Raw genomic sequence first — 27,529 nt, forward strand, 5'->3', positions numbered from 1 at the left:
TATATATCCTCTGTAATAAAAAAACTAAGTAAAAAATTCAATATATATGACTAACTATAAATGCATATACAAGATATGCATATATTTTAATATAGCAACAATATAAATATAGAAGCATGTAAAGAACACATATAAAAACGCTTGTAAAGAACACAGAAGCTTCTTCTTATGCAAAAAGTAATAGAAGAATCTCCTAAACAGTACTAAAGTAAACATCTCTCTTCAGAAATGTGCTTAACAATAAATTACGAGTGGATTTACATGTACCCGTGGTGCTGGTTGATCATCTACCTCATTTTGTGTATTTCTGGGTTTGTGACTTGTTTTATTTCAGTGAATTGATCTTAGGCAGCTGAGTTTCAGTGAAATGAGTTTTCAACTAAATGAGTTTCAGTGAAATGAGTTTTCAATGAAATAAAGTAGATCCCCACCACTACAACACTCACAGAGCAGGGGAAGGAAAAGAAGGATGGATTCAGAGGAAGCCGCAGACTGGAGAACACAAACAAACAAGGTGTGGAAGAGACTGCCTCTGGACAGACTGCCAATATTTCAGACTATGTATTGAAAGAAGATGAAGTGAACTTACTAGAGAGAGGTTTGTCATTCATACCCTCCTTAAAAACAGATAATGTAGATTCCATCGTTGATATTACAATGTTCTGTAGGAATGCTATGCTTCATTTATTGTTTGGCAATAACGATAGTACTGTAGTGTGGTTTAGAAAACCTACTTCTTAGTTACCCGTTTTACATCCACTTCTAGAAGCTTTCAAGAAGGCTTGTGAGAAGGATATTATTGGTAGTAATGTTTCAAGGAAAAGAAATACTGATTTTTATAATATTACTGGAAATGAGCGTAGGGCTTTGTCAGAACTGAAAAACAATGACAATATTAATATTTGCCCTGCCGATAAAGGCAGAGCTACAGTAGTGATCAATACCATAGACAATATGAGGAAAATGAATGAAATGTTGGTTTAAGAGAGTACTTATGTTAACTGGAGTAATGAGAATGTAAACAAAATCATTTATGATGTACATATTGCTCTATATGAATTACTAATGTCTAGCATGATTGGACCAGAGATGTACAAATATCTTTTAGTAGAAACCCCTTATATCCTGAGCATCAGGGGTCTTCCTAAGATGCACAAAAACTATTAACCGCCCCTAAGACCTACTGTATCAAGCCAAGGATGGCTCACAGAACCGCTTTCCATTTATATAGAAAAGCAATTAAGCTGCATAGTTGATAAAACAACCACTATTATTAGAGACAAAGAACATTTTCTCTGCTCCTTTTCTGAGTACGTCTTTTCTGATAATTTTAGTTGCAAAAATGTTTTAGTGACCCTTGATGTCACATCACTGTTTACTACAATACCCAATGAAGAAGGTGTAGATTTTGTTAGACAGATTCTGCGACAGAATGAAGTTCCTGCAGATAAGATTCAGTTGTATTGTACATCGTTAGACCCGATCTTAACTAATAATGTTTTTTCTTTTAATGGTGATTATTTTTTGCAGACTAATGGAGTAGCCATGGGGACCCCATGTGCCAACTCATATGCGAATTTGGTCATGGCATACTGGGAGAATGAATTTGTTTTGAACAACAGTAGATATTCTAGGTATATACTCTATTATAAATGATTTGTGGATGATGTGCTCCTTGTTTGGAATGGTATTGAGAGTGAATTGATAGATTTTTGTGGAATACATAAAGTCAACAATACCTTTCTTAAAACTGATCAGAGTAAGCTATAGAGTTTTTGGATGCTTACGTTTACAAAAGTGAAGGGCAAGTACATACTGAAATGTACAGGAAGAGCTGCAGAATAAATAATTTGTTGTATCGACGGAGATGCACCCTATGCATGTTTATAAAAACATTATACAAGGTCAAGGTCTGAGAGTGTCAAGATTAACTAGTTCAGAGGCTAGTTGTCAAGCTGCACTTAACCTTGAGAAAGAGTTTATAGCCAGAGGATATAAACCTCAGGAGTGTGAACGTTTAAGAGATCCCAATTTTGTGGACAGGATACATAAGGGTAGACCATAATTTATGGATACATCCACTAATTCCGATGCAGCTCTTAGCCCAATGTGGTACAAAAGTGTAGAGTGACAATTCCATATACGTCTGACAATAGATCCATTCGGAATATTATTTATAATAATTGGCAGATTCTTACTGCGGACAAGAAGCTATGAGAAGTTGTAGGTATTCGTCCCAGCTTCGCATATAAGAATAATAAGTCTCTAAAAAAAACATCTATGCTATAACGATGGGAATAGTCAAGTGAGGCAGGTTTTGTCACAATGCCAAGGTACTTTTAGCTGCAGAAACTGTAATCATTGTTCATACATATGTAATGATAAGTTCACCCATCCGTCAACTAAAGTTGTTTATGAGCTTAGGCATTACGCTGACTGTAAAACAGGAGATCTGGTTTACCTCACCTCTTGTACAAAGTGTCCAGCCTTCTGTATAGGTAAGACGAATCGTACTTTGAGGGAGCGAGTGAGGGAACATATCTACACAATTAACAAAGAGGATAAAGGTTAACGCCTTAGCCCAACATATACTTAGCCATGGATCATCACATAGTTTTTTGTTTTTTGTCATAGAACTTACTCATCATAGTGATAGATTAAGTAATTTGAAATATTTAACTGAAAAGAAGGAAACTAAATGGATTATTAGAATGCAGGCTGATAAAGTTTTGGACTTAATGATAAAGCTATTCTTAAGCCTTTTTGTTAGCTATACCCCTGAATCACTAATGCTGTTCTCTAGTTTTTATGAAGTTAAGATTTTAACCACAATATAAATGCTTTAGTATAATCATACATTTATATATTTATGTATTTATATTCCCATGTCCTTATTATTTATCCATTTTTATTTTTTCCATTTTTGATGCTTTCTGAAGAGAGATGTTTACTTTAGTACTGTTTAGGAGATTCTTCTATTACTTTTTGCATAAGAAAAAGCGTCTTATGTTTGTTGCAAATGTTTTTGTGTGTGTTCTTTACATGCTTCTATATTTATATTATTGCTATATTAAAATATATGCATGTCTTGTTTATGTATCTACAGTTAGTTACATATATTGAATTTTTTAGTTAGTTTATTATTAGATAGGCTGCATATATGTATTCCTTGAATGTTTGTTATATTATCTATGTTCTTATGATTTTAGAAAAATTTAATGATTTGCATATTTGACTGGTCTTAATTATGTTGTTTGAGAAAGTCTACACACACACACACACACACACACACATACATATATATATATATATATATATATATAAAACTGATTGCTATTATGTTTTGTTAAAAGTCTGAGGAAGCGTCATTACAGACGCAAAAGCACTTTATTAAAACATTTTCTTTTGCTCTTATCTGTTTCGGTTGTGTTTGCTGTCACTTTTTTATTTTTCTTCTGTTTTAAGTTTGGGATTAAGAGCAGCTTAGTTCACCAACTCTTTGTTCTGTTTTTTATAACATTTGTACAAAAAGTTACAATCCTCAGGCAAATCTATCAGGCATCTTAGGAGCAAGGGGCAGAAAGTCAGGAGCTTTAGAGGCATTACAGAAAGCATCCAACAAAGCAGCCAAAACAGAAAGAATAGCAGAAGGTTTGTTTTATTTATTTATTTGACATTTAACTGGGTTGGTCCAACTGATCCAGATGCCCATTTTCAGTGGAGACCCAAGGAGAAAAGTTCCAGTACAATGCAAACAAATTATCAGTGTACATTTCAGATAAACAATAGAAGAGAAACAGAATGATGGTATAATGCAAATAAAGATGAATTATAAATTGGTACACAGCAAGTCAGAATCAATGGTATACAAAAATTAAAACTAAATTTAATACAAATGATATTACATAGAAGAAAGTCAACAATGAAAACAAATATGCACATAGACTGTAGCAAAGAATGAAACAACGGGTGTAGTACATGATATGTCACCAATTAGACTGGAGTAGAGGAACCCTAATGGTAGAGAAGTTATTAGAGTTGAAGTTGTAATACAAAAACTGAATCATAAAATAAGGGGTGGGGGGGTTATGTGGGGTGCTGGCAGGAGCAGATCCGAGAGTTTGATAGGGAGATTTATTTAGCTCTTTTTTTTTTTAATTGATGTGTATGTGTATGTGTGTGTGTGTGTGTGTGTGTGTGTGTGTGTATAATGTTTCTTGTTTTAGAGGGGAGTTTGTTCCAGGCTTGAGATGCACAGTATTTGTACAAAAGTTTACCAATGTTTTTATTAGGTTTGTAAACATCTAGGAGAAGTTGGTCAGAGCTTCAGAGTGAACAATGTTGGGTGTAATAGGTTACTAAAGAAGAGAGGGAGGGACAGGCAGTGGGTTTGCTGAGAATGGAGAGAATTATGTGCAGCTGAGAGAGTAGTTGTTGTTGGAGGAATTCTAGCCACTGAAGTTTCTTAGTGCAAGGCAGTTGTATGGTTGGTTTGTGTCAAATCTAACAATTTTGTTATAAGTTTGTTTGAGCCTGGTGATCAACACGGATTGTAGGTTTGGAAGGATTGGAGAGGCACAGAGTAGGCTGGAGTAGGAGATAAGTGTAGAGTCATCTGCATATTGTATAAGAGAGGAGTAGCCACAGGATGTGTGTAAGTTGTTGGTAAAAATGTTAAATAGTAGGGCTCAAGAATGGAGCCCTGGGAGACTCCTGTTTGGATAGGTAGGAAGGGGGTGCAGGAGGTGTGCCATCTGATGGACTGTAGCCTGTTGGTAAGGTAACTGGAGAACCAGTCAAGAGCTGGAGGTTTCAAAGTTTCCAAATGTAGCAACTCATAGTACCTCTTACGGATGTGAGACCTGAGCACAATCCAATTTAAAAAATTCCATCATCCTAGAAATTGTCTTTCCAAAGGAAATTTCTTCAAAAGGAGCATCAGGACTATCAGATTCAACCTTCTCTGACCCACAGTCCAAAGGAGAAGGAATTTGGGTAGAGTAAGCAAGGGATTTCTCATCAGAATCAGACTCCTCAGAAGAAGAATCTCTCCAGGCCTTTTAAGGAGAGTAGAGGACCAAGGGGGAGCTGGAAAAGAAACCACCTGAGGAGGTTTTAATGCCATTAAAGCATTAAACAAATCCCTAAGTAAAGGCCTGTCACTAACTCACTCTGTGGATCCTTACGAGCTGGAGAAGTACGTTTTTTTTGTTTCTTCTTTAAAAAACTGGCTGCCCTATAAAACTTAGAAGGCTGTGACTCAGGACGGCATTCAATAACCGTACTAGGAACTTCTTCCAGAACTAAAATCTGTGGAACTCCCCTAGGCCCCTCAGAAATAAACAGTGGCTCCCATTGAATGTCCAAAACTGACACCTGCACAGCCTCATTGGATGTGCTGCAGATCCTCAGTGACCTTCAACCTGGTCACGGCAAAGGAATCAGACAATGCTGGTTGAGCCACTGGGTTCTCACTGACCTTGCGAAAAACACCCAGTGGAGGCTGGACTAAAGTTTTTAACCTTCTTCTTCCATAACGGCTGACTCTCGGGCCAGAAAGTTCCTTCCATTGTATCTTTAGTGAGGCGCTGATTCTCAAGATACAAAGGGAAGAACCCTACTACAAAGGGTTTTTGGTATGAAAGTCCGACAAATCAAACAGGACGTATGGTCATGAGAAGCTCCTAGGCAAAAAAGACACTTATCGTGGTGTTTTTTATGGGGAATCTGTCTCCCACACTGGCATTTACCTTTCCTGGATGACATTAACCCCCCCCCCCCCGCCCCCGAGGAACAAAAATGCTAAGAAAAAAACAAAACCCCAATGAGGTTCTTAACTGCAACAGCTCGGTACCAGCAAGAAGATGTAGGCACTGAAACCTGTCAATGAAAGATTTGCTCAAATAGGTGGAAACAATGCAGGCATTCAGACAGACAATCAGGAGATGCATTCAGACTGGCGGCAAAGTAGTTCGGAGAACAGTATGTCTGATCATCACCTTTATGCCCTATGCTATCCAAGGAGCATATGTGTGACCTTCAGCGTACTTTAAAGCAACAGTAGGCTTTAGTATACTGGCCAATATCAGGCTACGCACAGCAGGGAATCCCATATGTTAGGAATACTACAACAGTGACTGTAAAGACATCTGATGATACAGTAGTTGAGTTAATGGTTGTAAATGAATGTAGAAGGTTTAGGATCCGAAGCCTTTGGATCTGATGGTCAAGACTTAGGATTCAAGTGCGTAGGATCCAACATTTTTCTTGATTTCATAGGAGGCTCTGAAGACCTGGGGAACTTCATAGGGGAGTGCTTCCTATGTTCCAAAGGAGTGGATTTGCTATGTCCAAGGGGGGTATGAACCACTGAAGAAGCAGTAAACCACAGAAGTCCTCTCAAAACAAGCTTGTTGCAACAATCCACTAAAGCCCAAGGATTAAAAGTACAGTACATTTTACAGGTAGTCTCAAGATGTCCATCCCCTAGACAATACAAGCACTCCTTATAGGCATCTGAATTAAGTGCACTTTTTGAATCCTATAGGCTTCTCCAACATAGTGGCAGAAAGAAAACACCCAAAGCAAGAAACACAAACACAACTAGTGTCCAACATGAATACAGTAAAATCAGAAAGGACAGAAAGATTTTTTTTTAAATACTAGAAAAAAGAAACGGGTCAGTTACCAACAACAGTAAACAGAATTACCCTTATAAGAAGGATAAAAGGCGCTACCAACTATAGTATTAAAGGCTACTATTAAAAAATAGTAGAACAGGAAGAAAAATCATAACAACAGTGAAGAAAAAAACTAGTAGGAAGTACATATAAAGCTGAGAAAATAAAATTAATATAGAACAAGAAGCTTCCGACTCTCCACGTTAAAAAATCTTACTTTTTATTTATAGAAACATTTAATAAAATTAATAAGACATTTAACAAGATTTTAGTTACTCGTGAAAAACCATAAAGATCGCTCGAGAGCTATGGAAACCTGCATCTGTTCCAGAAGGCAGCAAACGAGATCTGGGGCTTTGCGGATACAACAGAGTATTATGGGTAAAGGGAGGAGTTCAAGAGCAGGTTCCTAAGTCTGAAATAAGCGGCAGAGTCAGATCCGAACCCATACATTGAAGAATGAAAGGACATCATCAGATATTAGCTATAAATGTTAATCAACATTTATCACTTGTCATTCATATTTTCATAACCACCATAAATACATGTTAGATATTTATCACTGCCTGTCACTTTTTCAAATTATTTTGCATTTGCATGCTTATTCTCATAACACAGAGAGCTACATATCAAGAGGCATGGCATAAAATGTCCAGACAAGTGACAAGTGGAGTACCTCAGGGTTCAGTCCTGGGGCCGCTCTTGTTTGGCATCTACTTCTCTGAAGTACAGGTTAACACTAAGGGACTCTGGCTAACAAAGTTTGCAGATGACTGCAAACTGGGAGCCATTATTGAATCCCCAAATGATGTGGATACTCTACAAAAGGGCCTTACAGAAACAGATGCTTGGTGCCAGAGCCATGGGCTCAAGCTCAATGCCAAGAAATGTATTGTTATCCCCTTTGGGAAAAAACATGTATCCATGAATTACCATATAGGTGGCAGTACACTAAACACAGAAAGTGTGATAAGAGACTTAGGGACACAGGTGGACAGTGGTCTCACCTTCGATAACCACATCGCCACAACAGTCAGGAAATACTTCTATGTGGCACACCTCATCACAAAGGGCTTTTCATCCAGAAAAAAGGAGGTCATTGTCCCACTGTACTCATCCCTCATTAGACCCATTATAGAATACAACGCCCCATTTGGTATGTACCTCTCAAGACATCTGCAACAACTGGAAAGGCCTCAGAAATACCTCACTAAAAGAATCACAGGCCTAAAGCAGATGCCCTACGCTGACCGCCTTAAAAAACTCCAGCTATACTCTGTTGCATATCATCTACTCAGAGGCGATCTCTGCTTAAAATACAAGGCCATGTCAAACCCAGAGCTGTTGGACATGCTACACTTAAAGAAATCCCAATCCCTCAGAGCTACACGCTCCAGGGATCTAAACCTTGTCATCACAATAAACAAAACATGCTGGAGGGATAGGTTCCTGACCCAGAGACTCCCCAGACTCTGGAATAGACTGCCCATACATGTCAAGCAGAGTGCCTCTTTGGACCTCTTCAAGAGGAACCTTGACGATTGGATGGGAGAAAGGAAATTCACCCCAGGGATCACGTCAGTCACCCTGCTAGACAGGGGTCCAGGAAAGTAAATAATGTGGGAAGAAATAGCCAGGGAATTGTTATGGCTAGGCTTGTATAGGCCCTAGGGCTGATAGCCTAGTACCAACCTATGAACCTATGAACATTGTCACTGTCCATATATAATACACTAAGTCACTGTAGATACTGTTGACACTGCTGCCTGCTTTCTAGAAATTATGAAGATTGCAGTGTTTTCATATCACAAGATTTTAAGAATCAAACAACTTACAAACTTGCTGCATGCAATATGGTGACACCTTTATAATGCTGAAGAAAACTGGTATCGTTATTTGCACTGTAAGTTGTACATCTTGAGAGAGTGAGAGATGCAGCTATTAATATGGTTAATTATACAAGCAGGCACAATGTTTCTTATTTCTGTAAAAGTCCCAATAAAGAAGCATCGAGAAAGGAATTTATTGTTGTCATGTGAAAAACACAAGTTTGGATCAACAAAATGTTTTGACAGTGTAAGCTGTGCAATTTCCAAGATATGAAATGTTTGTGAAACTTCAGAGAAAAAAGTAATTCTGTGTACATGTCCATTAGAGTATAGTACTATAGTGACACAGACCCTGCAAAGAAAGTTTTACTGATAATGTGTTTTTAATACCATTTACTGTAGAAAAAAAGCATTTATTTAGTATATATTTTTAACTTTATTTTTAGATATATAGACTACAACAGGTGTAACATTCTATGACTGAGAGGTGCAAGGAGTTAAAACAGGAAATAAGATGCACCATTAACAGAAGAGATGACATTTTAGGGCTAGATTTGTACAACAGAAGCAGACAGTTTTGCATGGGGCATGCATTCTGACATGGAGTAGTCTCTAATTCTGAAACAATAATACAAATGGAACTTATTAAGCACCCCGCAGATGAGAGTAATGGCTTGGAAATATAAACCCCAGGTTTCAATCCCATCCCTTTCACTGCTGTTCTGTAGGTAGTGTTGATACTGAGGGTCACTAGCAACTGAAACCTAAAGGGCAACTGTTGCTCACCTCCGGTAGCCAATTATGACTGCCCATGTTTAAAAAAAAAAAGTTTATTATTATTTTCATTTGGGCAGTTTTCTCCCTACTCCATCAGCTGACTCATTTGTTCCCCGCTAACTTGTAATCTATACTGCCATCTGACATGACAGCTAAGTGGAGTCATGACATTATACAAGGCTGAAGACCTGGAAAATGACTGGCAAGAAAGTACAGGAGTTCAAGGAATTATTCGGGACACTAGCACTTAAAGAGGAGGAGGAAATATGTGGAGTTGAAGAATGGCAGTGCATCAAAACAGCTTGTGAGGACTAGAGAACAGATATGTGGCTGAAGTACTAAGAAAGTTGATAGTGGAATGTGGAAGTCCAAGAAGTCATCAAAAGAAACGAATGCGGGAAAAAAGTGGGAGACAGAAAAGATGGAATAGGCTAAGAAAGAAAAGTGCCTGGCTAGCAAAGAGGTTAAGAGAGAAGTTGCAATAGAAAATAAGGCATCAAAGGCACTCAACCTGCTTCTTGAAAGAGACTCTGCAGATAGCACAAAGAAACTATCAGGTTGCAAGGCAAAGACAGGAGGCATCTTCTCATAAGTCCAAACGACATCAAAAACAAATGGAAGGAGTACTTCCAGCAGCCTCTGAATGATGAAAAAGCCAAAGAAGCAGTACTGTCCTAAACACAACCCATAATAAAAGAGGAGGAGGAGCCCACCACAGAAGTAGTAAGAACAGCACCAAGGAAAATGAAGTCAAGGAAAGCAGTAGGCTCGGATAAGGTCACAAATAGACGAGATCAAGATGTTGGGCGAGATAGGAGAGAAATGGCTCATGACGGTACTTATAGCAGTATAGAGATAAAGGTGTATCCCAGATGACTACAGAATAAGTGCTAGTAGTGCCAGTATACATGAACAGAGGACATCCACAACTGTAGACAGTACAGAGGCATCAAACTCCTGCCACACTGAATGAAAGTTCTGGAGAGGGATGACTGATAAAAGAATATACAGAGTAGTAGAAAGTAAGATGGGAAATGTGCAGTTTAAATTCAGATGCAGCACAACTGACCCAATGTTTACAGTGAGAGACACAGAGGAAAAGAAGCAAGAGATGAGGAAAAAGCCCAACTGGACATTCTTAATCTTGCAGAAAGCAGATGACAACGCCCCACAAAAGCTGCTTTGGGAAGCCCTGTGATGGTTCAAAGTCCCAGAAACATTGGTAGAATTGGTGTAGTCTATTTACAAGGACCCAATGATTCAGGTCAAACAGTGTTCAGTCTCATAGGCTCCCAGTGGGAGTGGGTGTACATCAGGGCTCAGCTCTGAGGTTCTTACTGGTGATGGACTATATTAGAAAACAGGTCAGAGGACAGAGATCAACAAAGTTGCTGCAAGCAGATGAGGTGGCATTACAGGCACACTCTGAGCAAAAACTTCAGCAAAGGATAGGAGAATAGAATGCAAAACTGAAGGCACAAGGGATGAAGCTAAATACAGATAACTACAATGGCAGCAAATGGGGGAAAATCAGAAGATGCTGAGAATCAAGACAGAAAGAAAAATAGTGTAACAGTTTTACAGCTTTAAGTTTCTGGGAGAGGTAGCTGAGGAGAAGGGAAATCTGAATGACAAAGTCAAAGCTAGAATCAGAGCAGCTGCAACCAAGTGACAGAGTGTCAGGGGTAGTGTATGTCAAAAGAATGTTAAAGTTCAAATGTAAGGTGTACAAAACAGCAGTGCCACCAGTAATACTGTATGGTACAGAAACAGTAAGGGCATGGCAACTGTGGAAGCTACAGGTGATGGAGATGAAGTGCCAGAGATGGGTGGTAGGATGCACACTATGGGACAGATGAAATTATGACATCATAGCAGAAGCCAAATAAGCTCCAACTGCAAAAAGGGTCAAAATGAACAGATTATGGTGGCTCTAGCACATCTGCAAGAAAGCAGAAGACAATCTGTGAAGATGTGGGACAGCAGGAAGAAGGCAAGAGGAAACAAAGGCATCTAGTAAAGAGGTGGATGGACTGTGTGAGAGAAGGTCTGCAAAAGTCAGGCATGATTGTGAAAGAAGGTAAGAGAGTGGTATTGAATCAAGAGAGATTGGGACAGTTGATACAATACCCCAACCCCATGTAGAAAATGGGAAAAAAGACAACGGATGATGAGGAGGATGAGAAGCCCCTCTTATGTGAAGTAGTCGGAATGCAACTCTTAAGATCAGGTTTCATTTAATTGTATTTTGTTAGAGAAGAATATGTATTCTCTTTTTATAAGTGTATAAATGCATCATGTTAAAATATGCCTTCACAGTTTGCATGGAGTTTCAGTGAATCCACTTTCAATCAGTGAAAATAACCTTCAGTCAAGAATACTGACAAGAATAAAATGTGCTAACAGAATGTGCAGTACACTTAGTACAAACAGATCTTGTTTAGATGGTACGAAGCTCGGGAAACAAGGTTAAAGAGGAGTGTAGAATTCACAGGGTTTTGGTATTAGCAGATACTTCAGACACAGTTTTAGTTTGGACTGATATGCAGAAAGTCATTGCAGTTCAGTCCTCAGAAGTTTGGTATAGACACTCGAGAGCGAGAGTCAGTGCAGAAGTCAGGACAAATATCTAGCATTCCAGAATATTAATTATATTATTCAGGAGGAAAGAAATAAAAGTGCGGAAGCTAAGGACATAATATTCTGAGCACAGAATTTATGTACTGTATAATAAATGCAGAAGCTAGAGATCATTTCAGTTTATAAATACTATTACAGAAGACAGTAAGATTTGATTCAGATAATGTTGACATCTACCTCCACTGTACATAATAAAACACTTTGCCAAACTACAGTGCATGCAGACTTTTATTCTGAAAGTTACAAGAACATCTGGCACATAAAGGAGAGATTGGCACCTGTTCAGCACAGTTCTGGGCAATTAAAAGATAGACATCCGTTCCAGTTTCATTCTGGTTTCTTCCAGTTTATTCTAGTATTCCACAGTCCTATCAATTCTTATAATGATGAGCCACCAATGATGGGGGCACAACATTTGCAGTTAGTTCCAAAACCCATACACTTGCAAACCTATCAGCAGTCAGACTACATGTATTTTACAGAACAGCAGTGTTCCTACTTCAGAAAATCCATACATAATAAAATCTCAAAAAGCTTCAGAGTCTTCAAGGTACCAGTGTAAAGGACATTATCCAGTTAACAACAACTTATCAGAAAACTTCACCATCTGCAAAGCAGATGATAGACATTCAAGTTTCCAGTGTGACATCACAGAACCAAAAAATATTCTTACAAGAGGGAGTTTGAAAAAGCTGTGAGAAGTCTGGCCACCTTAAAGCAACTTCAAATTTCCTTACAAGGCATTCATTTTTATTACTATGCATTTTATAGTAAAAATCAGACAGTAAATCTCAGACAGGTTTAAATACATTAGTAAATGTAAATTTTACAAATATGTCAAACAGTATTTCTACAGTAAAGCCACCATTAAATGCATGGTTTAAAGTTAAAAATTGGGTAAGGCAGTCTAAAAAACTTTCAGAAATGTTAATTTAAATTTCGATGTTATTAGTTCAGGAATGCTAAATCTTTCTATATGCACAAGGGTTAAAACACAGAAGTACACTACACTTTCACATGATTTGCAGTATGATTCAGCTTCTAATCTCAGTAACAAATTCTAGTTTACAGTCCTCAGAAGTCAGTGTAAATTCTACAGCACATTAACGTAAACACCACTATAAATTATACAGACTTTAGGGCAAAATAAAGAAGAAATGCTCACATCAATGTTATTACTAGTGTTTCAGGGCAAAATTAAGGAGGAATGCATACTGTAGTTCGTCAGTGCTGTTGCAATTTCTATAAAAAAGGATTTCCAGCTTATCTAGAAAGGGTGTGGAAGTCCTGCACCAAACCAGTTTATTTATCTGTCATTGTTTACGGTTGAGAAAAATGACAATATTTTGTAGTTTACATAAAAGTTATAAAATAATGTACTGATTAATACAGACACATAAATTTCAGTTACAAGCAGACCTCTACTAGAGGACACAAGTGCAGTTATGACAGGATTTGAATGGTCAAAGGTCACAGCAGTGAGCATTTCTGAATGTAACAGTCCTGTACTATGTGTGGACGTGTCATCAGAGATGTGTGTTGTTTTAGACTTCAGTAACAAGACTGTATGGAAAAATGAAAATGCTGAAGAATCTACAGTAGTGCACACAGATGACACTTGTAAGAATTTGCGTGAAGTAGACTGTACAAATGTACGCAACTGAAGAAGTGGTTACGAAAGGAACACAGATATATGGGTTAAAGATAAAATAAATTCTGGTTCAGTTGCCACAAGTGCAAGCAGTCAAGTTACCACATTTTCAGAAATAGTATCTTATTCTCAGAAAAGTAAAGACAGACTGGGAATGAAATTTCAATTCACTTTAATGGCCAGTAAAAATAAATTAAAATTGGACAATCCGGACAATACTCCTGCACTTAAAAATATTATCACCCCCTATAACAATCCTAGACCGCTTCGATCCTCTAACAAACTACTAATTCAGACTAGCAAAATTAATAACACAGCCAGTGATTCTCTCTTTGCAAACTCTGTAAGTAGATCCTGGAACTCACTTCCAGCTGATATTACCTTACTTTCCACCTTAGGTCAATTTAAAACTAGACTCAAACAACATTTGTCACTTAACTGGCTATGTCAATGTATCAAGCCTGGCTAACTCGAATGTGTAAAAATCTGTTAACCAGTTTACTGTGTAATTTAATTTAATCCTGATTTGTGCTCAGGACTAACTTTAACCTGTGGAACTTGTTTAACTTGCTTACTTATGTAATCTCTGTAAATAATCTGTTTGTAATATGTAATGCTGGTATTATGTAATGCTGTATCTGCTTACACTTGGAGCTTTTCTCCCCGGGCCTCCGCTGAAAATGGACATGCATCCAGTCGGACTATCCCGGTCAACAAATGTAAAATAAATAAAATAAATAAATAAAGTATATGTACTTACCATTCTGGAAGCACATACTGTGTATGGTATACCAGAATTGACAGTCAAGTTAATTTGCAGAATAAAGGGTTTACAGTTACAGATCAGGCAAATAATTTTTTGTGTTATTGCTCTGCTTAGCAGACATTAAGACCTTTGGATTACAGTAGTAAAGTGTTGTAATGCATAAATACCATCTTGATACACAGACAGAAAATCATTTACAGACATTAAATGTTTTGTTAGCTTACAGAATGTATAATTTACAGTCAATGTTGCATTTTAAAATTGACAGTACAGTCAAGAGTTCAGATCCCTTGCAAGAAAGAATGCAGCAAAAAGATTATGCGTTATTAAAGCCACAGGCGTTATTAAAGCCACAGGTTCAAATCTCATGCTAGGAAAAGAACGCAATGTAATTTTGCTATACAAAGAAACTTCACATACTTGTAAAGGACAGACAAGTAAAGTTCTAGAATCAGATCAATTCAATTCTAGTGATAAATGTGTATATGTTAACGGTTCAAGATTTTATATATTTCATTCAGACATTACAGTTTACAAAGCAAACCAGAAGCACGGACATATGTAACTGAATTATCAGATTACAAACCAGTGCAGCAAGCTGAATTAACAACAGCACTGTATGCCATAAAACAGTATGGTAAAGATCAGTTAAATATTATTAGTGACAATTTTATGTAGTAACTACAGTAGCTACAGACACAGTAGCATTCTGAGAACAGAGTTTATGGACAGTATAATGAGTGAAGAAGCTACAGATTATTTCAGTATCAGCTGATACTGGAGACAGCAACATTTGATTTTGATGACATCTACCTCCACTGCATATAATAAAAAAACTACAGTGTACGCAGACTTTTATTCTGAAAAGTACAAGAAGGTTTGGCATATAAAGGAGAGGCTGGCACCTGCTCAGCACAGTTCTGGTCAATTAAAAGATAAAGACACTCATTCCAGTCTCATTCTGATTTCTTCCAATTAATTCCAGTTTATTCAGTATTCCGCAGTTGTATCAATTATTACAGCAACCATAAATTAAACACTTCCATTACTGTCTATGTTATGATTATCCAGATCTGAAATATTCCCATGATCATGACAACTTTTTTTCCTATACCTGCTGGCTATATTGAGGTGGGGTTTCAAAATTCTGAATTGTGTGGACAGTTGATCCCTACAGATTTGTTTCAATTCTTTTATTATTATCTTCAAATTCAGACTGGGCCATCCTGTGCTTTAAATGTAGTATGAAATATATGTCCTTAACAGTACTAGCGGTTTTCAAAAGGGTGCATTGGGGGACCCTGGTCCATTACCCTGCCTTGGGACTCGTTTGGCCATGATCCAGCTCTGCTCACAACTGAGGGTAGTATAGGGTTATCAAAGTACGGTCACACTGCATGAAAGTGCAGGAGGGGATGCCTGACAAACAGAGAACAATAGAAAGTAAGATGTCAGATGAGCAGCTCTGGTAAAGATGAAGATATGGCAGAACAGACCAGATGTTTGCAGTGAAAAAGATAATGGAGAAGAGGGTAGGGATGCAGTTTGAAGCATAAATTACTTTCCCAAGACTGTAATAAATTTTACTGTCTTTAGCCTGAAGTATAGCAGTATCAGAAATAAACTTGACTGGTTAACTTTGTAGAAGACATATCTTGATCAGTATCTGGCAACAGAGACCCATGTCAATCAACACATTTTTAGGTACATTATGCACCACTATCTGTATTCATAAAGCTGGGGGTACCTCTGAGGTCTGAAAAAGTTAAGAATGCATTAAGAATATTAGGAATAAAATATAATAAACGGGAAAAATCTGTAAATATGCATCACCTTGGAACCGTTACAGCATCAACCGCAAAGCCAGTCAAAAGTAACCAAATCAACACCACCATCCTGAATTTATTTTTTAATTAGAATATTTTTTACCTGCATTTTCATCATTAAACTCAGACAGAATTTTCACAGAATGTGAGACAGCACATTTTACCTTTTATTTATAATTGAAATATCTACTGAAAAAGTAACTGCAGACTTCTGCGTTAAGATATGTTCAGCCAATCTAACAATCAACATACAAAGCCAAAGCATGGACCACCGCAGATACAGAAGTCAAATCTCTGATATGAATGCCACTTCATTATTATCTGCATTTAAACATTTGGAATGTTTAGCAAAGGAGAAGAATGCATTACTCCTTCCGACATCCCAGCTCCTATGGCCCAGAGAGACAAAGCCCTCACCACACCCTTGGCAACCAGAGTTCAGTTAGAAGACTATAGTGTAGTTTACAATTTACCAAGAAAAGTAAAGCATGCCAGTGATTCACTAAGTAAAGCCACTGGAGGTGAACAATTTCAAAGAGAGAATAATATCTAAATCCATACTCAAAACAAACCTTAATAAGATATGGTACATCCGGATTCTTGTCGATTCATCAAGTCTAATTTCGATGAACAGAAAAAAAAAAGTTTGTCAAAACCACCTTCGAACTACTCAACATTTTCTTTTTTCTTTCTTCTTTTTTTTTTCCAGGGGACAAGCCCCCCTGTACCTCCCATGTGGGGGTGACACCTCTCACACACACCAGACTTGCATATACCTGTTCCGAGTGCAGAAAGAAGCAAACTTCATTGTCAACTAATATAACTTTAGTGAACAGCACTCACTCTTTTTGGATTCACCGAAATTATGTTGAGTCGCACAATATGCTCCAGTGCATACAATACCTTAACATGAAATACAGAAGATACTCATCACTTACAGAGCAGTCTAGTAGACACATCATAGTATTAAAAAAAGAAAAGTCTTTTGTAAAGTCTTTACTTTTATACATTTTTCCATCTAGTGGCTAAATTATATAAATGCAGAAAGTACAGAGTAGCTAGATACTCATCACTGCTGAAAGAGCTGTGGCTTGTAAAATGCCAGTGGAACCAACACTAACAAATGGTGATGAATAGGGCCCTAAGATCTCCTTAATATTCGACCATACCTATAATGGTTAAAACAAAATATCACCATTATAGGATATAAATGATACTTGTGTGTGCAGGGCAGGAGACAGTGTGTAAATGAAGCACAACCTGACAAACCAGAGAAAACAAGTTTACTGCATACAGCAATGGCTCCATCTTCCATAATAAGAATTAGATGAAAACACCAATGAAAAGTGTTCCTCTGCATACAGCTTGAAAACGGGTTGCTATTTCCAGAAGCACAGTCAAGTATGACGTGTTGGTACAATAAAATGCAAGAGTTGCCATTTCCCAAAAACTAGATCTGCATGCACAGCCACTATGAACAAAGTAGTACAGTGTTTTCACTTACCAAAAAAGATCAGTGAGACAGGTGCATAACATGCTATCAGTGAGGGACACAGTCAAGACTGTTCACACTACAGGGTAAAATGATGAGAAGTCTTGTGTACTTAGTGGAAATGCAGCTACCTTGAGGAGTCACCATGGCACAGACTGTGCCATTTCTCACCTACCAATTCTTTCTGCTTGGAGAGGATAGCAGTTCCATCACAATGCATTCTTTGATACCCATTTGACTTTACTCCTTTCTGACCACTCACATTAGGTTCTACAGCCGCACATTCCTGACATACAGTAAACAGCTAAGCTGTGAGTGTCATACTTCCACACTGTTCTATGACCTGGGTAGCTCAACAATGGCCAGATCATGCATGGACTAAAAAGGGATGGGGAAAAGAGCAGGCATCTGGTACATCTTCCAGATCTGAGGCAGTCCAAAAATATACACAACCCAAAGTAATATTATGCATTAGTTCTGTGATAAGTGGCAATATATGTTTGTGTATTTGACTGCAGTGCATATTTGGATTGTGATTTTTGCATTTTGTAGCTTTCAACCAATATTACTCTACATTGCTGCCCTTAATTTAGAATACCCTACTCCGACTCAAGTCACAAAGGTGTCAGGGATAGGTCAATATCGCCTGCAAACTGACTGACTGACTAAGGTGGCACAGGACAAGTTTCTGCTGATATGGAGGACTCCTCTCACTTACCACAATGTCTGGTGAGTAGAGAAATATCTTTACAGCTTCATTCACTACTGAAACACCTATTGGAAGGTTTGGCAGGACCAAAAAGCTAAATGAGAATATCATCCCAGGTGTGGAGTCAGCGGTCTCCTCAATGAAGAACAGACTTCCATGGCTTGCAATGGTGTAGTTTCCTACAGTGGCAAGGAGTCCAAAGGCAGAAATCACATCCTTCTCAGACACAAGTCAAAGAACTTGTGCCTTTTCATATCTGCACTTTCAGAGGGATTGCAGAATCAAAGGGAGTAGTGGAAAAGAATGCAGTACTCTTTCCTACCAAACAAGAGAAAAAAATGCATCCAACAGTATCTCCACCTACTCCTGCTGAGCTGAGGATAACAAAGGAGGACCACCTTCTCATGCATGATGACAGGTAGGTCTTCAGGATGCTTAGGATCCTCATATATTCCAACTCCAAGTGAGGGCTAGAGCAGTGGCTGACAGCATTTGCTGGAGTGGTGCAGAATTATCTTCTTCCAAATAATGAACAACTATAAAAGTAATGCTCTGCTCTATGGCCAATATCCTGACCTACATTTCCTTTCTACAAATGGAGTACAAGTACATTTTGTAGGCTTATGAACAACACTACAATATATGACTGGCTCACAGTAGGACAGGCTGAGGTTTCAAATCCCTTTCCACAGCATTTTGGGTGAAGAACACTAGTCCGAGCTTATATAGCTCCATCAGAGTGACCAGCACCTGTTTTTACACAAGACAATACTACACATGCAATCACAGGGACTATAAACGATTTCTAGTAGACTCTCTTAAAAGCTCTTGCCAACTTTTTCATGCACTTAATAGTACTCAAGTCCCAAAATGAACTGTGACACACAAAATAAAAAGAAGTTATGGGCTCACCATGATGTTCCAGCTGTGTTGTCAATTTTCATTCTTCCTCAACTGATGGGCTCGGATCCGATCCCTAGGATCTAACATGGCCATTGTTAAAGCTCGTGGCAACCAAAAACTCTCAAGCTTCTCCCTTACCTATAATGCACCAACTCCAATTATCTCAGATCTTGTTTACTGCCTTTGTAAAAGATAAAAGATGGAAAATATCTGGAGCTTATACAAAAAAAAAAAAAAAAAAAAAAAAATAAGGACACACAGGTCCAATAAGCACTCATTCTTCCAGAAGCCTTCAGGAAGGGGTTGGTGGGAGGGGAGTTGAACAATAAAAATGGAAGTTTGTGCAGTCACAGAAACCTGGTTCAAAGCTGTGGACAGCATTCCAGCCATACCAGGTTATTCATCATATCATACAATTAGACTCCAAATTGTGGACAGCAAAGTAAAAGGAAGTGGAGTTGCAATATACATTAGAGATGTACACACCTCCATGCTGGTCAAACAGTATTACGCACAGGAGACACTCTAGGTGCAGTTAATCGTTGACAAGACTCCTACTCAAATCATAGCTAGCTACAGGCCCCCAACTCTGACTCAAGATGCCCACTCCACCCATCTGGACTTCTTTGAATATATCCAGATTCAACCATTTACCCTGATCCTAGGCGACTAACTATCCTATCATAGACTGGAAGAACTACTCATGCCAAAACACAAATGCCCAGAGATTCCTTGATTTTGTCAATGTATGTGCCTTGGACCAGCTGCTTGACACCCCCACAAGAGGTGACAATGATATTAATCAACATGAGTAACCACTGCAGCATCCCTACAGTGCCATCCTCCCTGGTAAGATCTGATCACAAAGCAGTCACTTTTAAAGTCACCATCTCCACCGACCCCCCCCCCCTCCCCTCCAGCAAGGGTCAAACAAAAAAACTTCTCCAAAGCTGTTATAACCTCCTGAGGGATGGTATAAACAACTTCACAGCCCCGTCCCCCTCCACAGGAACTGGCACAAATGTCCAAACATACACCAAAGTACTATAAGAGCATTTATATAGCTGCATGGAATAGTACAGTTGTGTACACCTACCATAAATGTAGATGTTCGAGTGTCTTCACTGTTGCAGTCATAACTGTAGGGTGCTCCTGCCGGCAGGCAGCCCGAGGTCGGCCAGAATCCCAAAGTCTGGGTCCGGCGTCGGCTGTACAAGCCAGTACCCTGACGTCAGTACGCTCTGGTACATAGCCCTCAGCCGACGCCATCTTCTCCAGCCTTTCTTGCCCTAGATGTCAGAAGTCCCCCAATAAATCAAAAAATGAATCCAACAAGGAAACACAAATACACCACAAAGGAGAGAAAAAAGAGGGGATAGGAGGAAGGGAAACACCGACTGCAACAGTGAAGACACTCGAACATCTACATTTATGGTAGGTGTACACAACTGTACTATGTTCATCGTGTTTCACTGTTGCAGTCATAACTGTAGGGTGGAAAAAAGGGAGGAGGTTTAGACAGAAGAAGGGGCAGCAAGAAGACCCTGCAAAACAGCAGAGACAAAGCCTGCCCTGGTCTTAGAATACAAAGGGAGATTGTAGTGCTTTGAAAAAGTATGCACAGAACTCCAAGTGGCAGCTTCCAAGATATCCTTGGTAGGAACTCCCCTGAGAAAAGCTGTAGAAGTAGCAGCTGCTCTAGTAGAATGACTTCTCACAGTACCTGGAAACTGTTTCCCATGATGAGTGTAACAAAATCTTATTCCATAAGAAATCCATTTGGAAATAGTTTGTTTGGAAATAGCCTTTCCAAGAGAACTGGAGGCAAAAGAAACAAACAATTGGTTAGATTTTCTGAACTCTTTAGTCTTGTCCAAATAAAATCGTAACTGTCTGTGCACGTCCAAGGAATGCAAAATCCTTTCCCCTTTATTCTGAGGATTAGGAAAGAAGGTAGGAAGGTGAATTGTTTGATTTAAAGCCACTTTCGAAATCACCTTAGGCATGAAAGTAGGATTGGTCCTCAAGGATACTCTGTCCCGGTGGAAAATAAGGTATGGTTCCACAGCCATGAGAGCTTGCAACTCTGAGACCCTTCTGGCAGAAGTCAAAGCTAACAAAAGAACTGTCTTCCAAGATAAAAACTTAATATCTGAAGATGCAGCAGGCTCAAAAGGAGGCAAATTAATTTTTCTAAAACATAATTAAGATCCCAAGCAGGAACAGGAGGGGTCCTGGGAGGCCTTAAATTCTTAGCCCCTCTCAAGAATTGTCTCACCAAAGGATGAGAAAAAACAGGGGGATCAGTATTGAAATGAGCAGAAATAGCAGAAGCATGAATCTTAATGGAAGAAAAGGAAAGTCCATTAGACAAAAGATCCGAAAGGTAAAGCAAAATAGAAGAGAGATCAGGTACCAGAGGGTCCAAACCTCGGCCCTGCATCCAAATGCAAAATCTCTTCCATTTAGAGGCATAGGATTTCCTAGTGCTAGGCCGTCTAGCTTCCAAAAGAACATCCAAAACTTGTTTGGGAAGACTAGAAGAAATCAAATTCCTTTGAAGAGCCAAGCTGCCAGGCAAAGGGTCTTGAGATTGGAATGTAGCAACTGACCCTGATGCTGGGACAGAAGAGAAGGGTTCAGAGGGAGAATCCAAGGAGGCTCCAAGAACAGGTGCTTTAAAGTTGGATACCAAAACTGTCGAGGCCAATTTGGAGCAATCAAGATGAGGAACTTGGGCTTGTCCTGTTTTATCTTTAGTAATACCCGAGGAAGTAGGGGAAGAGGAGGGAAGGCATAACCCTAAAGGTTTTTCCAGCTGAAGGACAGGGCATCCACTTTCCAAGCTGTTTTGTGGAATAACCTGGTGCAAAAGTGAGGCAGCTGATGATTGAGATGGGATGCAAACAGATCTATCTGGGGGCATCCCCAAACTGCAGTAATCCTGTTGAATAAGTTGGTGTCTAGCATCCATTCGTGAGGATCTACAATGTTCCTGCTCAGGCTGTCTGCTAAGAGATTCTGTTCTTCTGGTATGAATTGGGCCTGGAGATGTAGATTCAGATTTAGAGCTGTGTCCCATAAAGCCATAGCTAGTCTGCAAAGGGGGTACGAATGAGAACCCCCCTGCTTGTTTATGTACCACATGACTGTGGTGTTGTCTGTGTAAATCAAAAGAGGCCCTGGATGCAAAAGGTTCTTGAAGGCTAGAAGAGCATTTTGAACTGCCAACATTTCCTTCAGATTGATGTGCCAGTGAAGATGATCCTTTGTCCAGGTTCCCTGCTGGCAATTGCCTAGAAAATGTGCTCCCCAAGCATAATCCGAGGCGTCTGTGGTTATGATTTGAGAAGGTTGAGGAAGACGGAAAGGCTTTCCTTTGTTTAAAGCACACACCCTGGACCACCAAAGGAACTCCTTTTGGAGGCAGGGGATCAGAGGAATCAGAGTGTCCAGATCGTGGTAATGCTGCGACCATACACTTTTCAGATACCATTGAAGCTTTCTCATATGAAGCCTTGCATTTGGAATCAACAGAATGCAGGAAGCCATGTAGCCCAGTGCCTGCAGGAATTTCCTTGCAGTGAGCTGAGGTAGAGTTGCCAAAGTCTTGAAAATTGAAGCCAGCTGTATTTGTTTTTCTGTAGTGAGAAAGGCCCTTTGTAAGGTTGTATTTAAGAGGGCTCCCAGGAATACCATTTGTTGAGAAGGGATCAGATGTGACTTTTTTGTGTTCACTGAAAATCCCAATAGGAGGAGAAGACGTTGAACAAAATCCAGATGTTGAAGTAAAAGGTCCTTGCTGTCTGCCTGAATAAGGCAGTCGTCCAAATAAGGGTAAATCTGAATCCCCTGGAGTCTGCAATAAGCCACTACTGGTGCCAGGCACTTGGTAAAGACTCTGGGCGCAGTAGATAAACCAAAGGGCAGTACAGAGAATTGATAGTGTCTCGAACCTGCCTTGAACCTGAGGAATTTCCTGCGTTCCTGCCTGATGGGAATGTGTAAATAAGCTTCCTTTAGGTCCAATGTCACCATCCAGGCGTCCTGAGAGAGCATTGGAATCAGCTGCTGCAGAGTAAGCATCTTGAATTTTGGAATTTCCAAAAGGTGTTTAACACAGAAAGGTCCAGAATAGGTCTCCATGAGCTTTGTTTTCTTGGAACCAGAAACAGTCTTGAATAAAAACCTTTTCCCATCTCTGAGAGTGGAACAGGCTCTATGGCTCTCATGGCCAGAAGAGCATCCACTTGATTTAAGGCCTCTGACCATTGATGTTTTGGCAGATCTGGCCAACCGAAAGCTCTTGGCAAGGTATGAAAGTGGAATTTGTAGCCTTTTAAAATCACGCCCAATACCCATTTGTCCTGGGTAATATGAGTCCAATTTCTGTAAAAAAGAGAAAGTTTTCCTCCGAGAGGGGCATCCAGGTAAAGAGGTCCTGTAGCCCAACCGAGAGAGTCATTGAGTTTGCTTTCTTTGAGATTGGGATCTGTCTTCTCCCCTTCTAGGTGAAGAAGCAGTCCATTGTCTCGATCTGTAGGAGGCCTGAGCTTGGCCACGACCTCTGGAGCATCTATATCTTCCCCTTTGAGGCCTGTCAGACGTGGGAAAGGACCAATTTTTGGAGGGCCAATTCCTGGAAAATCTAGGAGGCTGAACTAGCAAGAAATCTTACACAGTTTGCATAGATTTTGCCTTTTCTTCCATCTTTTTAATAACCTCCTCAGCCTTTGATCCAAAAAGAACATCATGCTGAACAGGGGCATCTAATAATTTAGCCTTAACCTGTTCAGGTAAACTTTGCTCACGAAGCCAAGCATGTCTCCTGATAACAGTACCAGAGGCTGTGGCCCTGCAAGAAGCATCCAAAGCATCAAAACCACAATGCAAGCTATGTTTGTTCAGTTGTTCAGTTGCATGCAATACATCCTATAGTTCCTTATCTTCTGCACATGCAGGAAGGGAAGCAAGCTTTTGCTTTAAAACAGACAAAAGAAATTGCTGATACTTAAACATATGAAATTGGCAATTTAAAGCCCTAACAGAAAGGGTAGCAGAAGTATATACCTTTTTGCCCCACCTGTCTAAGGCACGAGAATCCTTCTCAGAGGGAATAGGATTCTTAGAAGTAGCAACTTTAGCAGCCTTAGAACCCTGAGAAATAGTTTCAGGATCTGCAGAAGGATTCTTAAATAAGAACAAATGAGACTCAGGAACCCTATAAAACCTATCAGGCTTAGAGGGAGCAGGAGGCATGGAATCAGGATTTAAATTAGCCTCGGAAAAAGCATCATCCACAATGTCAAGAACAGGAGGGATAGCCAAAGGCCTATGTTGAGGAAGAAGAAGGAATTCTCTAAGCCTCTTCTTGGAAGCAGAATAATCCTGACCTTCCCAATGAAAATGTTCCCTCATCTCATGTAAGGTTTCCCCAAAAGAAAAATCTTCAGGCGGAGAGACAGAGGGCAAGGAGTCCTCAGCATCCGAATCCTCATAACGAGGAAAAGAATATTCTTGATCAGAGGAAGAGACAGAAGATATAGAAGCCTGGTCAGAGGAATCCATAGGAACATCCTGTCTAGGCCTTTTATCGGGGGGGGGGTGAGAACCCCTAATCATAGAAAGCAAATTTTCAGCCATCCTTAACAATTGCTTCTGTGTCCTGGGAGTAGATTCAGAAGTAGCTTGAGCAGGAGCTTTAGACTTAACAAGAGTCTTTGACTTTGCCTTTGAAATAGTGATGTGAGTAGGCCTGAATACCCCCTCAGAAGCCAGTACCTGCACAGCGGTTCCGGACCCATCCGAGGGAGCGACGTCCGAAGGTCCTGCAGCAGATAAAATAGAAGGCCTTGATGGCTCCCCATGGGAGTCCGTATCGGCCATCGGTTCAGAAGTGGCGGACGACAGGGGCTGCAAAAGCGCCTCACTGACGACAGCCGAACCGGATGCTGGCTCCAGCTGCAACGAGTCCTGTTTGGACCTCGGAGGCCTGTCCTTGTCTTTGCGCTTCTTTTGAATTCCGGTAGTGTCCGACGACATTCTGTAATTGAAGCGTCTGCCAAAATAATTCAGAGCCCAGTCGTACCTGCGTTTGATAGTACGAGAATTAAACCTGGCACAGAACCGACAACAAGAAACATTGTGGTCAGGGCCTAAGCAAGGTAGACAGTAAGAGAGGAAATCTTTATGAGGTATTTGTTTCCCACACGTAATACAATTATTAACTTTTTCTGACATCGGAGGAACAAGAAAAGATTCTAACGGGTACTTAGCTTTGAGAAGAGAAGTAAGAACTTCGGACCGACAACAACCAAAAAACGCTGATCGAAAATCGCCAACCAACGACTTGCGAGCTGCTTTCCACCGCACGGCAAGAAAGACTGGAGAAGATGGCGTCGGCTGAGGGCTATGTACCAGAGCGTACTGACGTCAGGATACTGGCTTGTACAGCCGACGCTGGACCCAGACTTTGGGATTCTGGCCAACCTCAGGCTGCCTGCCGGCAGGAGCACCCTACAGTTATGACTGCAGCAGTGAAACACGATGAAGATCAGGAATACCCGACAGGACTAAATCCTCCTCCTCAAGCAAGAGTAAACCTGCCTGGTGGACATCTGCAATAAATAAACTACAATAAAAAGAAAAAATAGCTGTTCAGGACTAAGAAGGATCAGGTGCCTAACTGGAAGCAATCTCTCCTTAGCTTGAACAAGCAAATAAGAGCACTAGTTTAATCAAGCAAACCAAACTTCAAGTCCAAACTGGCAACATCTACTAAAGACAATCATAAGGCCTTCTACACATATGTCCGCAGTCTCAAAGGAAGCACTCAGATCTGCTCAGAACTGGTGGTCAAGGACACCACATACACAAACGCTGTAGATATAGCCAACCTGCTGACAGACAGGTTCAGTGAAAACTTCAGACCTCTGCCCCACCCATCAGTAAATCAGGACATCCCCAGCACCTGCTCCCCTCCCCTTATCTCTAGGGAGCAAGTCATCACTACCCTCACAAAGGCAAAAAATACAGCCTCCATGGGACCCGATAACATCCCAGGCTGCATCCTATATGAACTCGGGCAAGAATTTGCAGTACCATTACAAAGCCTGGATATTGGCTTTATACCAGCAGAGTGGAGGACAGCCAGTGTTCATCCCTTTCCACAAAGGTGGAGCATCCACCGATCCAGGAAATTAGAGACCCATCAACCTAACTAGCCTGATAATCAAGGCCATGGAAAGGATTATAGTGGACCTCAATAACAAAGGACATTGGCAAACTCTTAATCCCATACAGTTTGGTTTCATCAAAGGGAGGTCATGCTTGTTAAATTTAGTTGACTTCTTTGAGACAGTCACCAAAGCCATGGATGAGGGGAAGATGGTGCACACCACCTACCCTGACATGGCCAAAGCCTTTGATACAATTCCCCACTCAGGTATAATAGATAAACTCTCTCAATTATGCAACACATGTGTTCCTGCTGGACAGGGACTTCGGGTGCTGACTTGTTGGAACATACGCAAAATTCTTGGCTAGGCTTATAAGGGCCTCAGGGCCAACAGCCTAATAATTTCATATGATACTATGAACACAGATGGAACATTACAGTGAGTACATAACTTCTTTATCTGATGTCAGTTTTCATTCTGTCCTCAACTGATGGGACAGAGTCCCCAGATACCCAACTTCCAGGGCAGCCTCAAGGAAGGATATTCATGTGCACCACAGAACCAAAAGATGTCCCTCCTCTGGAGACCAGATCTAATCTGTAAAGAGTAATAAATGCATTGGGAGTAGCCCAAGTAGCTGCTGCACAAACATCATCCATGGACACTCTGAAATGAAAAACTGAGGAAGTTGCCATGGATCTGGTGGAACAGGCTTGAACAGGTTTTGTCAGAGCAATGCCCAAATCGATATACACAAAGGAAATGCAATTTGCTATCCATCTAGACAGAGTAACTTTAGTAACTGGTTTACCTAATGTTGGTTCTGCATATGAAACGAACAACTGGTCAGAATTTCTGATGCTTTTTTTCCTGTGCAAGTAAAAAGGCAGCCAACAAATGTAATGCATACTCTCCTTTGTTAGATCATTTGGGAAAGAATATTGGCAAATTAATCGATTGATTTATATTGGATTCTGACACCAACTTTGAAAGAAGTGACAGGTTGATACATAAGGCAACTCTGTCTTTATGGAAAATCAAGTATGGGGGTTTTGAACACAATGTTTGAATCTCAGAA

At 39.9% G+C, this 27,529-nt stretch overlaps 1 protein-coding gene across 2 annotated transcripts in view; it reads right to left on the reverse strand.

Moving 5' to 3' along the window:
* MCM9 (minichromosome maintenance 9 homologous recombination repair factor) overlaps positions 1-27,529 on the reverse strand; it is a 1,342,783-nt gene that overhangs the window by 949,870 nt on the left and 365,384 nt on the right. The gene's annotated exons all lie outside the window — the stretch shown is intronic.

Source organism: Protopterus annectens, chromosome 1.part1 (assembly GCF_019279795.1).
Source record: "Protopterus annectens isolate FY-2018-M chromosome 1.part1, PAN1.0, whole genome shotgun sequence".
Taxonomy (NCBI): Eukaryota; Metazoa; Chordata; order Ceratodontiformes; family Protopteridae; genus Protopterus; species Protopterus annectens.